The 19,078-nt window shown below is 32.9% G+C and overlaps 1 protein-coding gene across 9 annotated transcripts in view; it reads right to left on the bottom strand.

Moving 5' to 3' along the window:
- LOC123537826 (protein phosphatase 1 regulatory subunit 12A-like) overlaps positions 1-19,078 on the bottom strand; it is a 111,088-nt gene that overhangs the window by 13,436 nt on the left and 78,574 nt on the right. The gene's annotated exons all lie outside the window — the stretch shown is intronic.

Raw genomic sequence — 19,078 nt, 5'->3', positions numbered from 1 at the left:
AAAGTTCAACCATCGGGGTCAAGTTGCGTCCACTATACGATGTTAACAATGAACAAATCATTGAGTGATAAATACCATAAACCTTTCAAAAAGCTTTCTTTGTCTGTTTCTTTTTCTAACTGATGTTCCATTACACATGTCTAGGAAAACTGCATTTAGAATAGATATGTATTTCATTTCAGACACAGGAAAAAACTTACATTTATAAAAAAATATTAATTTTATCGTTGTTAAGCACTTTGTGTTGTTAATGATTTATCGACACTATGATGGTACGTAAATGTTTTCGGTAAGTTAATATCTTAAAACTAATGTAACAAGATTATAATAATTTTCATATTTCCTCACGGAACAGAAGTTTAGTGTCATAATTTAAAAGAAATCTTTAAAAATCTTCCCAGATATACTGTTAACAAAATTACGTACAGTACGTTTATATGATAGGTCATTTTTGCAAAATAACTGAAAACTGATGATTTTATAAAAAGGGATTTGACAAAAAAATCCCTGTTTGGGGGTAGTATACGCCGTTTAGAGTGTCTTTATTTTGACCAAATATCGGAGGACTATTTTGGAAATTGTCAACTTTGCAAAAAATCGCGGAATTTGTGACATGGATTAATCCATGCATTGGCAAAACCCCGAATAAAAGAAGCTATAATTTCCATTTTATCATGGTTTATTTCATCTGCGAATTCAGAAATCATTACTGATAATGAATGGATTAATCCATTATTCAGTCCAAATGAATTCCATACTTTGAAGAAATTTTTTTCACTTTATGTTCATTATAAAACATATGTAGAGTCAAAAGCATGGATTAATCCATCCTTTCTTCCTTGATAAAGATAAATTATTTTCTTCAAGTAGTGAAAACCTGTTACACTTTTCTAAAACTTCTACATACGATGCAGATATTGATGAAAAAGATGGATTAATCCATCCCTATCATATGCAATGAGAAAACATTGTAAGACCGTCTAAATTATATAATCAAAGACATGGATTAATCCATGCATTCTAGTGCTGTTTTCAAAACTGATAAATTATATTTTTCTTTCATGTAATGAAAACCTGTTCTTCGGCATGGATTAATCCATCTTTTCTTCATGCACTTTTCCAAAACTTCTACACGCGATGCAAGTATTGATAAAAAGATAGATTAATCCATCCCTATTATATATAATAAAAACAAATTGTAAGACCGTCTAAAATATATATGCAAAACATGGATTAATCCATGTATTTTGGTGTGCAAGTTTACAAAACTTGATAAAAGATAAAGTAATCCGTAACAATTTCATGTAGTTGAAAACCAGTTCGCGACAGGATTAATCCATCATTCTTCTTGCACATTTCACAAACTTTCTACATGCGATGCACATATTGATAAAAAGATGAATTAATCCACCCTATTATATATAATGAAAACAAATTGTAAGACCGTCTAAAATTATATATGCAAAACATGGATTAATCCATGTATTTTGGTGTGCAAGTTTACAAAACTTGATAAAAGATAAAGTAATCCGTAACAATTTCATGTAGTGAAAACCATTCGCGGACATGGATTAATCCATCATTTCTTCTTGCACATTTCACAAACTTCTACATGCGATGCACATATTGATAAAAGATGAATTAATCCACCCCTATTATATATAATGAAAACAAAATGTAAGACCATCTAAAATATATATGCAAAACATGGATTAATCCACGTATTTTGTGTGTGCAAGTTTACAAAACTTGATAAAAGATAAAATAATCCGTAACAATTTCATGTAGTGAAAACCAGTTCGCGACATGGATTAATCCATCATTTCTTCTTGCACATTTCACAAACTTCTACATGCGATGCACATATTGATAAAAAGATGAATTAATCCACCCTATTTATGTATAATGAAAACAAATTGTAAGACCGTCTTAAATATATATGCAAAACATGGATTAATCCATGTATTTTGGTGTGCAAGTTTACAAAACTTGATAAAAGATAAAATAATCCGTAACAATTTCATGTAGTGAAAACCAGTTCGCGGACATGGATTAATCCATCATTTCTTCTTGCACATTTCACAAACTTCTACATGCGATGCACATATTGATAAAAAGATGATTAATCCACCCCTAATTATACATAATGAAAACAAACTGTAAGGCCATCTGAAATATATAGCAAAACATGGATTAATCCATGCATTTTGGTGTGCAAGTTTACAAAACTTGATAAAAGATAAAGTAATCCGTAACAATTTCATGTAGTGAAACCAGTTCGCGGACATGGATTAATCCATCATTTCTTCTTGCACATTTCACAAACTTCTACATGCGATGCGCATATAGATAAAAAGATGAATTAATCCACCCCTATTATGTATAATGAAACAAATTGTAAGACCGTCTTAAATATATATGCAAAACATGGATAATCCATGTATTTTGGTGTGCAAGTTTACAAAACTTGATAAAAATAAAATAATCCGTAACAATTTCATGTAGTGAAAACCATTCGCGGACATGGATTAATCCATCATTTCTTCTTGCACATTTCACAAACTTCTACATGCGATGCACATATTGATAAAAAGATGGATTAATCCACCCCTATTATACATAATGAAAACAAACTGTAAGGCCATCTAAAATATATATGCAAAACATGGATTAATCCATGCATTTGGTGTGCAAGTTTACAAAACTTGATAAAAGATAAAGTATCCGTAACAATTTCATGTAGTGAAAACCATTCGCGACATGGATTAATCCATCATTTCTTCTTGCACATTCACAAACTTCTACATGCGATGCACAATAGATAAAAAGAGGATTAATCCACCCCTATTATGTATAATGAAAACAAATTGTAAGACCGTCTTAAATATATATGCAAAACATGGATTAATCCATGTATTTTGGTGTCAAGTTTACAAAACTTGATAAAAGATAAAATAATCCGTAACAATTTCATGTAGTGAAAACCAGTTCGCGGACATGGATTAATCCATCATTTCTTCTTGCACATTTCACAAACTCTACATGCGATGCACATATTGATAAAAAGATGGATTAATCCACCCCTATATACATAATTGAAAACAAATTGTAAGGCCATCTAAAATATATATGCAAAACATGGATTAATCTATGCATTTTGGTGTGCAAGTTACAAAACTTGATAAAAGATAAAGTAATCCGTAACTATTCATGTAGTGAAAACCATTCGCGGACATGGATTAATCCATCGTTTCTTCTTGCACATTTCAAAAACTTCTACGTGCGATGCACCTATTGATAAAAAGATGGATTAATCTACCCCTATTGTGATTATATAATAAAAACAAAGTGTAAGACCGTCTAAAATATATATGCAAAACATGGATTAGTCCATGCGTTTTTGGTGTTCAGTTTTCAAAACTTGATAAAAGATAAAGTATTCGAAATATTTCATGTATGAAAACCAGTTCTTGACATGGATTAATCCACCATTTCTTCTTGTACATTTCAAAAACTTCTACATGCGATGCACATATTGTATAAAAGGTGGCTTCATTTTACATTTAGTGAAGCAATTCTAAAACAGTCTCGGTCGTAAAATCAAAGACACGGATTAATCCATCTTTTATTCCAACACGTTTTCCAAATTTTCTGCATACAATGGTAATATTGGTTATTCTATCCATATTTCATGTAGTGAGAAAAAACAAACAAACAACATTTGCTGACAATCTCAAATGTTAAATCAAACCACCCCTTTCTAAACGTTGCGCGTACCTACATGATTTCTATGCTACAGCAGAGATTAATCCATCCCTCTATAAAAAATTGAAAACAGTAAAATAGGTTTTCAAGAAAAAAGGATAGATTATTCTATCAACTCATACATGTTTGGTTGGTTTTAAATGAAAATAATCATAATAGTCCAAAAATATTTTCTCATTTTTTCCCAGTTAGAACGAAGAAATTCGCATTCTTTGTGTCATAAACTCAATGGGCTTTTAGAAATTAATCTAGGTTAAAGGCTGTAAATAAATATTTCATCAGTGATTGAGGTTATACAAACCCTTTTAATTGCTGCCACCGTGGCTGGCTATTTTGTTTTAGATTTACACTGCCGTGTGACCAATATCCTATCGTCCGATTTTTCAAAATTCTTTTAAGCGTTAAAGTTGTTTGACGATGGCTCTCATACACAAAGCATCCTTCCTGTTTGATATAATATCAAACTGTAAAACTTTCTGCATGTTTCAGCTCGATTGTTCAGTTTATACAGCTTTTCATACGATAATATATTATTTTCATTTTTAGCCTAAATGAATCACAAAAATGATCAGTAATATACTACGTCATGCATTATCTTGATGTTTGTTTCTAATAATAGTAATACACAACATTTCACACATTAAATCCTGCGCCGTTCACGCATCAAATTAATTTAGCATCACTTCTTCAGATTTTCGATATTCACAGACATGCAAAAATGTCTTTATAAAGATCTATAGACTTCTCTATTTGCCGTCTGCTATGAAAGAGTAGAGTTATGAACGATAAAACCCATGGAAATATTCAGTTTCATGATCTCCATAAGTGTAATTTAATCTGTTGAGATACGAATATCATCGCTGCCATTCTCGCATACCATGGTTCCCCCGTAGTTCACATCTGACTTTTGTACGAACTTCTGAATGATAAAAAAGGCTGTCTGTCAGTATCTGCTGAATACTCCATAAGCATATTTCCATCGTGTGTCAACCTGAAATAATTAACACGCATTAAAATCTATAATAACAGACGCCGTGATCTTACAGTTCACAGATACCGAGATTGACAAAGGCTATAAAATGATCCGTGTGAAAATTAATAATTTATTATGAATAAAATCTGGTATGGGAGGGATGACATAGTTTAGTATCATTACGCACCATACCCATTCCATCGCGAAAAAAGAAAATAGATATTAAATTTTCCTACTGTAGTTGATACAAATTATCTAAAATGTTTCTATCTAGATAGTGTTTAGTAAAGTCATTTGCGTTTTATGGTTATAATTCATTAAACTGTAAATAACATTCCATATTAAATGCAATGTGTTCATACTCCTGTCACACATAGCCGGGCCAGTCCTTCCCTCAATTTAAGAGCTGTCTTCAAACTGAGACAAAAAGGGTAGAGATTTTTCAAGAAAGATTTTACCATCATAATTGTTTACTTTAAAGTACATAAAAATGCAGTGATGTGGTCTGCTGTTACTACTGCTGCTAAAATGTAGTTTTACTTCACCAAAATAACTAAACAAACAAATAAATTAATTAATTACACTTCTCATTCTGCTTCTATCAAAATGTCACAAATACATCCACAATGTAATCTTAACCAAACCTAGCCCAGCTCCGTAGCGATACCTTGTCAAAATTAGTGTCCCATAACCTGTCTGCCGTTATTGCCCTTAATTAGTGTTCCATAACCTGTCTGCAATGTTAGGACTTATTTAAGGGTATAAAATAGTAAAAAAGTTGTATCTTCTATATAAAATTAGCAATCTTCTGCGAGCTGTAAAATATACCCAGACCCATTTTAGAAAAGGATCACTAGCCTTATGTTCCTAAATGACCTATAAACCACAAAAGAACACCAAGAAAAGTAGATATTGTGTATCTTTTAATGTCAGAGATTTAATGTCTGACATGTCTACACCATGGAATATCTTCCAAACAGACAAAGTTCTAAATTGTGGGTAAGAATACATGTGTAAATATGTTTATTTACATTTCTTTAAAAGCTAAAAGCAAAAAAAACCTCCTTGAAATGCTACCAAAATGTCGGGTATAGGTCAATAATGAAATAAAAAAAAGACCTGTCTTATATAAAACATGAAAATGCCACTTTTACTGGGGAAAAATGGAGGATTATTTCTTTCCGCCATTATCTGGCTGCTTGATCACCTATATTTAGGACTACTGTACTTTAAAATGCAAAAAAATTCTCTCATGTACATTTTGATGAAATATGTGACAGTGACATGACAGGTTTATTTTTTACTTCAAAAAATAATTTTATACTTTCCTTATTCTTTGTGACTGTACAAGTTCCGATCGATATTTTTCTAACTTAATGTTTTAATTTTGTCCAAATGTGTGAAAATGATGTGTTTGCTAAAATAAAGATTTTGATTTTCAGTCTCGCGGTCAGTATAATATTTTTGCAAGGACTTTTTTTTTTAATCTAAAACGATTTTTATTTGATGTTTCTTTCTTCGTGTTTTATAGACAAGTAAAATAATCGTCATAACCGTCTAATCTGTTTGCGTTAAATTATTTTACAGGCATCCAGTATTCAAGTCCGTTAACTTTTCGCATCAATTAAAAAGCTTTACTTATTTTTTTAAGAAACTTCTTGTGAAAAATTTAACTGTAGCTGCTAACATTTCATAGCTAAAAACTTAAGCTATAGCAATGCTTTTATGACATGATCAAGTGTATTATTAGTCTCCCTTGGATTTACAACCCGAGAGCACGAGCACGGGTAGTATCTCCACCTCCTTGCCTGGAGGTATACGTTCACTGTGGCAACACTTATGATATTGTTTGATAACGAGCAAAATGTACATACAAACAAACTTTTCTATTATTTCGATTTTTAAAACATTTTAAAATGATCGCAATGAACGACATGTCCCTGTGGTCTTCTGGCCTTCGCTAAAACGACAATCTTTGGATCTATTACATGGTACTATGAAAACACATATTCATTTCAGGCCATTGTGAAAACACATATTTATGTTTGATTATTTCAGATCATTATGAAAACACGTATTTATATTTTTTATGTTTTTAAAAACATGTTAAGTATAGATTATCAGCCGAGTACGATATCTTTCTGCATGTGACACCATGAGCGCGGAGCTCCTGAGGTGTTTAATGAAGCTTGTCGGCAGGTCTTTCTTACACTTAAAGGCCGTCGATGTCCGGTTAACTCTGCGCCCTCGTGAAATTATACTTTTTGTTAGTTTTGGGTTTAACGTCATTTTCAACAGTATTTCAGTATGTAACGGAGGGCAGTTAGCCTTATCAGTGTACCAGTAAAAACCTGTTCTCAGCATTAACTGTCAACTTCCACAGATTAATCTGAGCGGGAGTACGAATGATTTCAGACACAATGTATTCTATCGAATCGTCACGGAGAACATACGCACCGTCCAGGATCCAACTCACGACCCATGATCCGTAGATCTGACTCCCCCTACTGAGCTAAGCGGTCGACTGTGAAACTGTACGCCAGACGTACAACCGTCTATCTGTATAAATAACGTTTAAACACACGGTTTGCTATAAGCTATTCCTTAATAAAAATTTCTTTCGTCCGTATTGAAAAATTATTACCATGTGCATGTTTGTGTTTGTGTTTGTATGTGTGTGTTGGGAGGGGCGGGGCGGCAAGCATACATTTCATGTCCTAAAATTGATATATCGGTTTGCTTCGCTCGCAAATTTATAATCGCTGAAATGTAGGGACCGACGACAGTCTCAACTTCATCTTATGAGCCGCAACATGAGAAAACCAACATGGTGGCTTTGCGACCAGTATGGATCCAGACCAGCTTGCGCATCCACGCATTCTGTCAGGATCCACTTTGTTCGCTTTCAAAGCATATTGCAATTAGAGAAACCGTTAGCGAACAGCATGGATCCTGACCAGACTGCGAGGATGCACAGACTGGTCTGGATCTATGCTGGTCGCAAAGTAAAAATATTGTTTTCTCATGGCGCAGCTCATATTGCTTTATGCCTCAAATAGTCACGCCCAGATTAAAAATGAGATTGCACTATTTCAATTACACATCAAAAACAATTGTCCGAGGGAGCATATTCATGGATCACGGTCCCCTAGAAAATCCGCCCTAATCTTGGATTCGTCCCTGTATATAATGCACTTTTACTGTGTATCACAAGTGCGCTCTTTTGGATTATGTAATTTTGAAAGAAAAATACACTGCAGAACAGCCAACTGATGAATAAATGTTGTAAAGAAGATAAAGCTGCAAATTGGAAGGCGCACTAGTACTTAATAAAATCTAAAAGTATCCAAATCTCATAGATTATCCTAAATGAAATTTAAGATATGATGCAGTGTAACATTCAGCTTCAGTATTTCATCCTGAACCAATTAATATACATTATTCTGTACTGAGTTGCCAATCATTCGAAATAACTATGTATATTGTATACATGCCTAATCAGTGGTAGTTAAAATGAAAGGAATGATTCTAGTTTTGAGTTTTTGTTGTTGTGTTTCTTTACAAGATCTGAATTACAGACCTACTCGAATAATTTACTAACAGATGACCCACTGTTTTTCAGAATAATTTGTGATGCACGTGCGCATGTCTCTAAGTGCACGTGAACAGGTTCTGGCTAGTGTAATAGAATAGCGGTTTACGTGCACATACAGGCCTTCCCGCGAGATATATATTGTTCATGCAGGTCTTTCCGAAATATATAGACCCTAGTAAACAAAGGAGTTGGTGTGTTAATTTATTTCGTAGTGACAGATATAATTTTTGATATAATACTTCGAAACAATATTACGTATACATCAAAACTGCTTACACTTAAGTCATGAATAGCGTAATTTTGACAGTAAATATGACGCTTAGATTACCCAATTTCTTAAGATGAAATATCATAAATATATTAAACTTCATTATTGCATTTTTTGAGATTGCAGTTTTGAACGAATGAATTAATTAATGTCTGTGTCGCCCAATTCATTCGTAAAGAAATTTGCTTATACGAAATGAAATTTTTTATCGGTACTGTAGTTGCTTTTTTCTTCCTTGCAACTTTTTTTTCTCGTTTAATTCCAATGGCATTCATGAAACATTTTTACATGATAAATTTTTTTCTTCGACTTTATTTCAATCCCTTGTAACATCAATGTTTGATATCAATCCCTTGTAACATCAATGTTTGATGTCGATTACTAATGAAATGATATTTAAATGAATTTTGATTGATTGATGGAATGAATGAATGAATGAATGAATTGTTTCCGGCTATATTCTGAATTTTTCATATCGATATTTCAAAATTTAGTCAGTTGAAATGTTCTTCATTCACTTTTATTTCGTTATACAGCAATTCGTAAGATCTACATTTTCATTGAAATACGAAGAAACTCGTGTTTCGGATGCACAAAAATATGTTTAATGATGTGTTCTTAAAAAAAGAATTAAACGCACTATTCATATTTTTTCTAATTCAGTTAATTAAAATTAAAAGATAATTATAAATCAAATATGTACTTACCCTATTGTCCAAGTCTTCCACTGAAGAATTAATGACAGAGTATATTCTCGAGTGCGGTCACTTCAACAGGATGTTATCGCCGCGGGCTAGATAAACACACAATGCGTGTTCCCGCTGATTGGACGATTCAATTAGCGGCGCAGGGTACTTTGCCTTTTATAATTAATGTGTATGATTTTAATGTAAATTAATGTTGAAACTGTTGAGACGGATTAATCAGTTTAATGCCTATGTAACATTTGATTAAAAGTATGTTAACATGTTAATGATCATGAACAATATCAGTACCACGGAAACAAAATAATCTTGCAACATAAAACATCTGCGGAATTACTTGGAAACGAAAAACATCAAAGGATATGAACACAAATTTCACTTTATGATTTTATAAGTAAATGCTGAATGACTGCTGTTACCTAATAATCAAAATACTATATCATCAAGATGGTAGCAGACGATATTTTATCAACTGAATGAAGGACAACGTGTTTGTTCGAATCTTTGGATGTTGACATATTATCATAATTATTTTGCATTGTATGCAAGAGTGTTGTAAAAGTGCAGACAACAGAATGGATTAATACATGCATTTGATTTTAACAATAGGGATGGATTAAATCGGATATTAACATTAAGTGGCAAAAAAGTTCGGACACGCGCAAGAAGAAATGATGGATTTATTCATGTCTTTGAAATATTTGTATTATACATCTATTTCCGTCAATATCAGCGTTCATTTAACTTCTACAAGTTTGAAAGAATGTAAAACGTTTGGCCTTTGAAATGACCGAAGGATATATTTTTACAACATGTCTGCGATTGGGATTGATTAAAAATTATTTTCCATCTGTATAGCGCTCTCTCGTATGTAAGGATCTGTGAATGTAAAGAAAATGATAAATTATAAATCCTTCTTAATTGCTTGTAATGAAAAATCTATCAATGAATATCAAAATTGAATGCAGAATTTTTTGAAAAGTGCAAGAAAGGATGGGTGACACGAAATCATTGATTTTGAATTTGTGATGGTCCGTGAATGTGGTTTTTTTTATTTTAATTTTGGAAATGTGCGCAAAAAGAAAGACTGAATTATTCCATGTCTTTAGCTTCCATTTGAAATAGTCCACGAAATGTGTTTTAACTATGCAAATCCATCTTTTTCTATCAATATTGAGGTCTGGCTCCAGATTTGCTAAATGATCGGTATTTTTTTTCTTTAAATAAACCTGGCCATTTAATCAACATTAGAATATGCAGTTTAGCCGGGAGTCGAATCCGGATTGCCTCGGCAAAAAAAAAAAAAAAAAAAAAAAAAAAAAAAAAATCTACCATCTTGACCAATACAGCATGGGGGAATTTGTAGAGGAACAGAACAGAACAGAACAGAACATATAATTTATTTCAACTTGTACATACGTGCATCGTTGTAACGTATACATAGTATACACACATATAACATTTTAATAGTCACGTAAACTATATATGGTACTACTTCTAGTTGATAAATAAACCAATATCAATCAAGTTACCACCAATACATAAATAGTCAAAAAAAATCCAGTCTAACTGAAACAGTAGTCGTTTAATCAGCGATTTATGAGGATGAACTTTATAACCGGCGGGTACTTATTTATCCATTACATTTATATACATGTACAAAATTCATAAAAGTGGTATTATGCGCATGTTTAAGCATTAATCCAGCTACTGCATTGTAGAGGCCTAGATCCACTACTATATATGTGTCCCCCCAATCTAATTAACAACTCCCATCTTATCTGTTGCTTATCAGCGATTATGTAACAGTAGTTGATTAAAGGGCAATTAGCACGGAAGGGGTCCCAGCTAGACCGTGAAGACGTGTGTAGTAGAGTTGAAAGAAATTGATTTTCCTTCGATCAATGTTGATTCAATACAAAATAATACCGTTTTAGAACTATATGCACGATGTAAAAATGATTTCTCTTATGAAAGTTACCTTGACATACTACCAAAAAATTTAAGAAGTTTTGTATCACGAATTAGACTGTCTGCCCATTCTCTTAAAATACATACAGGTAGATATGGTAGAAACAGAACACCAAGAAATGAACGTTACTGTGACTGTTGTAATTTACGTGATATCGAGGACGAATACCATTTCATATTGATTTGCCCTTGTTACTCACAAATAAGAAAACAATATATCAAAAAGTACTTCTTCAACCGGCCGTCAAGTTAAATTTATAGAATTGCTTAAATAGCAAATAAGACCATTCTTACCAGATATATTAAGGAAGCATTAACAATAAGAAAAGAAAAATTGTATAATATTCATCCTCATAATAGTCGATATGAAATAGGCAGGTTTGAGCTTTTGTGATAAGTTATCCCTGAATTAGCTGTTACCAATATTTATCATAAAATGATTTATCAGAACGATACCTATGTCAAAAATTTCGTCGTTGTTTTATTAGAAATTCGTGACTATATATGTGTATTATATTTTCTTATCTAATGACAATGCATGTACAACAAGTCATAAATAAAATATATGTTCTGTTCTGTTCTGTTCTGTTCTGTTGATTTTTATTATTATTATTATTGTTGTTGTTGTTGTTGTTGTTGTTTTTGTTGAAAATCTACGGTTTTCAAGTCTGAGACAAATGAACTCACAATATTCTGCAAGCATTTAAACAAAATTTTTAGATGAGTAAATGTTACATTTTTTATAAGATTTGAATTAGTGCACATCTCCAAACAGAACTCGAAAAAATAAAAACTTGATTTTTCCGTAAAAACCATTAATGAAATTTGTAACGTATTCCTAAATAGGTTTCTTATTATTTTATTATGATGTTTAATCAACAAATATTTTTTTTTCACAAAAAATGCACAAATATGTATTACGTGTTTTTAAAACAAAATTCAGTTTCCCCTTCTTACTAATTGATACAATACATTTGTAAGGTAGACTGACTTGACCCTAGTTTATTAGAACAGTCATCAGCCCCCAACTGTACCAATGAAGACAGAAATCACTTGGCCCACTAGGTCTTTAACGCCGGACCGTTGAAATAAATATTTATACACACGTAATTAAGGCAAATTTGAAATGCATGCTTAAGATCTTTGGTTTTAATATTGTTGAAATTATTTGGAAATCATTGAACTGAATGTACAATGAAGAAAGTTTGGAGATTACTTACAGACGGGGAATTTCGGTATTCTTTACCGCTGCTGGAAAAATCCATCTTACACCCTGGTGACTCTCGTGCTGTAATGACGTTCTACGAACTATATATATATATCGTTACCGTGCCCAGTGGTTAAGGCGTCCGCATCGGATAGGGAGGCCTAAGTTCGAGCCCCATGGGAGCGTTCGTCGTAGAATGTTTGTAATGGACTCGTTCCGAAAAGGCCGTTTCGTGAGCCGCAAGCTAGTTAAATGGTTACCGACATTTTTTCTGCCTGGCGCCTGGCATAGTAGTAGGATTTTGGAGGCAATTGTACGCACAATATAGGTGTCCCATAAGCCAAATTGGCTGGCCCTTTTAATAAACAAGAACTTTACCATTACCTTTTAATAGTAGAAGATCTATGTAGTAATTTATATTATATTATGGACGTTGGTTTCCCGAAAATATTATTTAAATACGCTGCTATAAGAAATAGTTCTAAAAAGAAAGCCGTTCGATAGCTTTTATTATTATTCTTATTATTTCTAAATATGATATCTGCAAGAAAGAGATTATATCACTGGTTTTAGGTGCAGATATCCGGCCCTCGAGTATATATTTACGCGGTAACTCGGCAGAGCCTCGGCCGGAAATTCCATCTGCACCAACAACCAGTGAAAGAATCGCATTAAATCCATGTCTTTTTTTATTTTTGTTTGGTAAGATCAGCAAATGTTGTTGTTTTGTTTTTTTTTGCACTAAAAGAACTGCAGATAGATTAATCCATCTTTGATTAATCAATGTCTTTGATTTTTTTCTTTTTTATTTTGATATGGTAAGCCAATGTTTTTATACTATAAGTAAATCAAATGCAGACTGATAAATCTTTTTTCTTTGTTTTTCAATTAATATCAACATTGAGTGTAAAAACTGGGAAAACATGGATTAATCCGTGTCTTTGATTTTATATAGTTAATGTGATCCGAGAATGTGCCTTTATTTAAGAAATAACTGTACAAAATAGTGTTTAACACTATTCATGCAGGATGGCGTTTATACGTCAGGCGTAATGATTTTTTCACGACGTATTATCGCCCGAATGTATAAAAGTGTTAAAACAGGTTTTGTTATAAATTATTTTGATTCTAATATGCCCTTAATCTAAAACAGCAGATACAATATAGTAGCGCTTTTTCTTGGTCGCAACCTAAACATCGAAGTTACCGCACTTAACATGACGTCATTGTAGCGTAAAGTGTTTCAACAAGAAAAGTACATTAGAATTCAATATAAAAATAAGAGATGGATTAATTCATAATTTCTATATTAATACACTGAATTTAAAAAAAGGTTTGGTAACTTGGAAGTAGAAAAGATGGATTAATCCAGGTCTTTTATGATTTTACATAAATTCGAAACGTTTCATACGGTTGCTTATGTGTTTTTCAATACATGCAACTGGATGGATTAATCCATCTTTTTCTATCGATATCAACAATGTGTGTAGCAATTATGGAGACATGATAGAAAAAAGATGAATTAATCTTTGTGTTTGATTTTACTTGTGAGACGTTCCACAAACATAAAATGGAAGGATTAATCCATCTTTTCTGACAATATTAGCATTGTTTTTACAAGTTGAAATAGACAGATTGATATATGCCTTTGTTTAACATTTTAGACGTCTTACAAATCTTTCCACTACACAAAATAGAGATGGATTAATCCATCATTTTCTATAATCAATGTTAGCACTGCTTAGTAGAAGTATTGATTTTCACATAATAAAATGAACGCATGGATTAATCCATGTTTTTGGTTTAACATTTTAGATAAACCGACATTACGTATTTCACAGTCAGTAAACAGTCCAAATGAAAGGATGGATTAATCCATGTATTATATTAAACATGAAGTGGACTGATAATATATTTGTTCAAACTAAAATGAGATAGAGTCGGAACAATATTTTTTTCACCAAATAAAATGGGGATGGATTAATCCATCTTTTTTACAATTAATGTTAGCCCTGTTAAGTAGAAATATTGGTTTCCTTAAAGACTGAATGCATGGATTAATCCATGTTATTATTTTACATTTTAGATTAACCGACAGTGTGTATTTCACAATGACATTGTAATAACAGTCCAAGATGAAAGGATGGATTAATCCATGTTTTATATTACACATGAAGTGGATTGATCATGTATTTGTTCAAACTAAAATGAGATAGAGTTGGAACAATATTTTTCCACAAAAATAAAATATGGATGGATTAATCATCTTTTTCTATAATTAATGCTGGCACTGTTCGTAGAAGTATTGATTCTTATAAAGTCAATGCATGGATTAATCCATGTTTTTGGTTTTACATTTTAGATAGACCTACATTGTGCATTTCACAGTCAGTAATGGCATTGTAATAACAATCCAGATGAAAGGATAGATTAATCCATCTTTATATTACACTTGAAGTGGACTGATCATGTATTTGAACAAACTAAAATGAGATAAAGTTGGAACAATTCTTGATTTCAGTCGATTGCGTTGCTTATTAGAGTTTTGCTGATTGTATGATGGATTAATCCATGTTTAAGATTGTATTGGTTTCTATATTTTGTAGAAATTATTTGGAAATGACTGGGACTGAATGATGGATTAATCCATGCACTGTTACCTGAAGATCTACGATAAATATTGGAGTTTTATTGTAAAGGCATTATCAGCAATGGATGTTATATTTGCAGATGGATTAATCCATGTTTATATAATGCACATGGAATAAAATTGAAATAATAGCTTACGTATTTTATTCGTTTGTTTGTCAATGCATGGATTAATCCATGTCATAACCTTAGCACTTATTTACAAATTCGACCATTTCCTAAATAGTCCTCCGTTATTTAGTCAAAATAAGGACACCCAAAATGGCGTATACTACCCCCAAACAGGGATTATTTTGTCAAATCCCTTTTTATAAAATCATCAGTTTGAAAATATTATAAGACTTAGAACCCATCCCCCAACACACGCACACACACACACGCAAACAAACACACTCCAACTCCCAGTGTGGGATGAGACTAAAGGTTGTCTGAAAACAGAACCATCTAATTTCGTAGATGCCTCGAGATGAACACCTCCAGGGTCATGAAAGAATGTCTAAATACTGGCAACAATCAATAACCCTACGTAAAACGATCCTAGCTTACACGCTTGACAAGTGTTCATCCACTTATAAATAAAATCTGTAAGAAGATCCTCTGGAAGTATAGAACGCAACCAAGTAAAAAATCGCAGACTCGGTTTGATTGAGTCTGTTCATCAGAGGTAGTGTAATGTGCAATACCCCTCATGCCCCCTAGCACCGGCTTAAGTGAAATTCTGTTATAGTAAAATTGAATATACTCCACGATCCCAAAGGACCAGAAAATTCACATTTTGCAAGATATGTAAACAAGAGGGTCGCTCACCTGAGTAATATTGCCTACATGTCATCAATATGTGTATGATGTTCATACATTTACATTCTATAGAAAGCTATGTTGTCTTTGAATATGGAGATCACCAAAATAGCCATTTTTACCCTTTCTGGGGCCATAAGCTCTAGAACCCATAGTGGAATATGGCTGGTTCAACAAAGGAACCGAGATCTTATAGTGATACAATTTGCGTTTAAGTTTGGTTAAAATACAATCTTAAATGAAACTGCTATTGTGCAGACAAGACCAAAATAGCCAATTTATGGCCCTTTCAGGGGCCGTAACTCTAGAATCCATAACTGAATACGGCTGGTTTAACAATAAAACCAAGATCTTATAATGATACAAGTTGTTTGCAATTTTGGTTAAAATCAAATCATAAATGAAACCACTATCGTGCAGACAATACCAAAATAACCAATTTTGCCCTTTCAGGGGCTGTAAGTCTTAAACCCATGGTTGGATATGGCTGGTTCAAGAATGGAACCAAGATCTGATAGTGATACAAGTTGTGTGCAAGTTTGGTTAAAATCAAATAATATGAGCCATGCCATGGGAAAACCAACATAGTGGGTTTGCGACCAGCATGGATCCAGACCAGCCTGCGCATCCGCGCAGTCTGGTCAGGATCCATGCTGTTCGCTAACAGTTTCTCCAATTCCAATAGGCTTTAAAAGCGAACAGCATGGAGCCTGACCAGACTGCGCGGATGCGCAGGCTGGTCTGGATCCATGCTGGTCGCAAACCCACTATGTTGGTTTTCCCATGGCACGGCTCATATTATACCACTATCTTGCAGACAAGAAAGTACTGCCAGACGCACGACGGACGACGGATACCAAGCGGTCACAAAAGCTCACCTTGAGCCTTTGGCTCAGGTGAGCTAAAAACGGGAGAAACGCAGTTCTGAAGGCGAAAATCTTGATTTTAAGAGTTAAAACAAAACCTACAGAATATACATAATATGTGCTTTGTACAGGTACTGCAGTGATGAATGGATGCTTTTTTTGAGCATGTATCTTAACAATTTGTTTGATGTGACAGGAATTTTTGAATACATGCTGTGGAAGTTTCTTTTTACAAGTACACGATAAAAACTCATAAGACTTGACTGTTATTAGTGATGGTAATGATTAATTTCGGCTAAACATCATACTGGAATTTTTGCAATAATGTTATAACATTTGTAAATGTTAGCATAGAAAAGCCATTTGTTAGATAGTATGCCAAAATTCTTTCAACCTAATTTTCGTCTCTTTCAGTGCTGAACTTTTCTCAATTTTCGTATTACACAAGAACTGACGTTTACATTTTGTTGTTTGTACTGTATTTCAAATAGTAAAAAATTCATTATTTATAATGTCATGTAATTAAATGAAATACTAAGAAATGCTTGAGAAATAAAATGCATATTTTAAGTGTATTATTTCACAGCAATGAAAAATATTTTCTATATTTTTACTGATTTTCAGGACCTACCTTAGCATTTTCACATACTTTTAGCATACCATAAACCTGTATATTATTTTACTTTTTTTTGTGATTAGAGACTCCCTTTGAAATACACTCGTTACACTTTCCAGAGATATTTTGCAAAATATTAATTTAGTATTTCATTAATTTTGAAATAGAATGAGTTCTGAGAGACCCCTTTAAATGTGGATGAGACACTTCAAAGAACTATTAACTGTCAAACGATGTTGAAGTGTTTGAAAAAGAACCATTTCATTTTGTAGATTTCTCGAGGCGAACATCCTAAACAACTGCAAATTAATTTCTCTTTATTGTTACCAATCAATAATTCTACGGAAACACTTCCAGCTATAAGTTTTCATCAGCTGTAAGTGATATGTCCGGGAGAAACGCACACTTTAGATATTTTTTTGTCTTAAGAGCTGAAAACAAATGTTATGTGTTTAAATACAATTAGATAAACCACTATTAATTTGCTTCATGAAACAAAGGATGAAAAGTATTTTACGCACATAAACTTTCTTTCAAGATCAAAGCTCTGATTCCTAATTTACATTAAATTTCGTACCTTCTTATTGCACATCCAACGGTGACTGTTAAAGTTATACAGCTTAACATGTTTATAATTACACGGAGTTGTCTACGCACCCCATTTCTGAGCAACGAAATATGTTTAAAATGTTTTATGCTTCTTGGCCGATGCGTTATGTTTGCTAGATTTAAACCATTTTATATTCCCTCAGTTCTATTTGTTCGGGTCTTGCTTTATTCAAATTTTGAAGATGTGAGAAGAATCAACATGATTGGATTTATCAAGGTACCATTCAAATCTGATTTGTACCAAGACCGACCTCTGAGTTTTATAATTTAAAGCTAGAAAGTTGCCATGTCTCCTGGGGTGCAATTATGTAACATAAAATCCAAAACAAAGAAATATCCATAGAACACACAATCAGACATACTAATCTAGGACGCATTATGAACTTTAGATTCAGTGGATAAGGGAAAGAGATGCATGTTCAACTAACGGGCAAAAAGAAACAAACGGAACGCAATAAGACGACATTAATATAGTACTCTCGGACTGCCAACCTCGACGACAAGACAATACGCTATTGCGCGATATTACCGTCGTGCTGTCGTCTGCGACACCACGGCAATATGATGCCAGTACGATATATTATGCCAATACGTCGCGATAGCACGGCAACACAGGTTAGACAGCACGGCAATACTATGCGATAACGCTATGAAGGATACGGGAATAAGTATATGACTTGTAATTTACTAGTTACTACATTGCCGAAAAAATACTCTGGTTTGTTTCCTAAATGCGAATATTTAGTATGGGATTTTCTGTACATCTTGCAAATTTCTTACTTCATGCTGAACGTAAAAGTTTGTCTTATCGCATATGCCATGATAAAAACAAAAGTGATGATAATGTAGCATTTTTCTGTAAAAGCTTGATAGGCATCATACAGGAAAGAATGCCAGAGTTTTCAATGTTAACAGAGAACAAATTATTGGCTGATAGTATGCTAAAAACATAACTTAGTTTTTGTCTTTCTCAATGTCTTACTATTCAGAGATTTTAAAACCCTACCAGCATTAGCATTTTACGGGATGGGGCAAGGTTTTTTTTCTTCACAGTAGA

This window comes from Mercenaria mercenaria, chromosome 1, assembly GCF_021730395.1.
Source record: "Mercenaria mercenaria strain notata chromosome 1, MADL_Memer_1, whole genome shotgun sequence".
Taxonomy (NCBI): domain Eukaryota; kingdom Metazoa; phylum Mollusca; class Bivalvia; order Venerida; family Veneridae; genus Mercenaria; species Mercenaria mercenaria.
The sequence above is the reverse complement of the archived record's forward strand: the minus strand, read 5'-3'. Positions and strand labels throughout refer to the sequence as shown.